Raw genomic sequence first — 1,426 nt, 5'->3', positions numbered from 1 at the left:
GAGGATCTGCCCACACATGCGTATCCAAAAATTACAACCCCGTGAACTGTCCGTGTGCCTCCTCGGGGTTGTAGGTAACTGCTGGCAGCGTTCTTTCTGAGGCAGGTCCGATGTGCAGACGCCTACTGTGCGTGGCTCTGTACTTCGGCGTCGCCTCTAACCGGGACTGCAGCTTCACACAGAGTTCAGAGAAATCCGGTGTTGTGCGCAATTCTGTTCCCCCGTGAAAATCTGTTTCCCCCGTGTCGGGAGCGCGCTTTGCAGCAGGTTTTCCCGGCGCTTCTAGTTGATTTCTCGGTAAAAGAAGTCCTATAATCATGTCGAGGTTGTAACATTCAGTTTAATCGGCAACTGTTTACAAAATTGTAAAATAAAACAAAACAGCGTAAGAAGACCTCGTTTATTTATTTTTATTTTACAATTTTGTAAACAGCAGCCGAATAAACTGACTGTTACAACATTGACATGATTATGAGTTGTTTTACAGAGAAATCAATTAGAAGCGTCGGGAAAATGGCTGCAAAGCGCGTTCCCGACACAGGGGAAACAGATTTTCACGGGGGAACAGAATTGCGCACAACCCTACGAAAAGACGGCGGCCGTACAATCCATAGACATATATATTATGTCTATGGTACAATCCATCCGGAGACTCCGCCAACGACGCCATCTTCTTCGCCAGACATGAGGTCGATGGTGGCGGACTTCCAGAGTTCCACTTCCACATCCGCCTGCACACTCTGCCTCGATTCCAGCAGCTGTAAAAAAAAAAACGAAAAAAAAAAAACAATGAATCAGTACTATGCGATGGGATGCACTGCGTATGGACACAACATATCAATCAATGCACCTGAAAAATAGTCACCAAATAAAGTCTTACCCTCTTTCTTCTAGCTCGACTCCGAGCTGAACTCTTGGCAGCTTCAGCTCCTGCGTACCATCTCATAATACGTCTTACAAGCGGCTGGAAAACCATTAAATGAGAGTGGTATGAATAAAAATCAAACGCAAGTCACAATAACAAGGAAGGAGAAAACAGTAAAACAAAGTCACTTACACACAATGTCGTCTTTATCAACATTGTGTAAATTGGACTTGCAGTTATTGCTCAGAGCAAATAGGAGGTCACCGCCTCATTATGAGGCGTGCTTAGTCTGTGAAAACAAAATGTACAGTTATGATCGGTATCTATTTCCTTTTACCGCAGAATGAAAGCATATTCTTTAAATCTTACCCTTGCTCCGGTTCATAGCGCCTGCAATTTGTCTCCGAGTTGTGAAGACGGCGTCCTGCTTACTGTGAATCACAAAAAATACACTTTAATAAAGCTTGTTCTTGCAAGTTGAAGGCGAGTTGAAGGCGAGACGTCGTCCAGCCATTGATCACTTACCAGCAGTTGTGGTTTTATTTCATCTTCAGGCTCAGA

The 1,426-nt window shown here is 44.3% G+C and overlaps 1 long non-coding RNA gene across 1 annotated transcript; it reads right to left on the bottom strand.

Annotated features, from left to right (window-relative positions):
* Window positions 1–526: 526 nt before the first annotated feature.
* LOC118559851 lies at window positions 527–1,100 on the bottom strand. The gene is made up of 3 exons (XR_004928974.1): window positions 1,058–1,100; window positions 881–964; window positions 527–758 (listed from the first exon to the last, which is right to left on the bottom strand). It is a non-coding gene; the product is annotated as an uncharacterized LOC118559851 (long non-coding RNA).
* Window positions 1,101–1,426: the final 326 nt, after the last annotated feature.

Source organism: Fundulus heteroclitus, unplaced genomic scaffold, assembly GCF_011125445.2.
Source record: "Fundulus heteroclitus isolate FHET01 unplaced genomic scaffold, MU-UCD_Fhet_4.1 scaffold_354, whole genome shotgun sequence".
Taxonomy (NCBI): domain Eukaryota; kingdom Metazoa; phylum Chordata; class Actinopteri; order Cyprinodontiformes; family Fundulidae; genus Fundulus; species Fundulus heteroclitus.
This window is presented reverse-complemented; position numbering and strand designations above follow the sequence as displayed.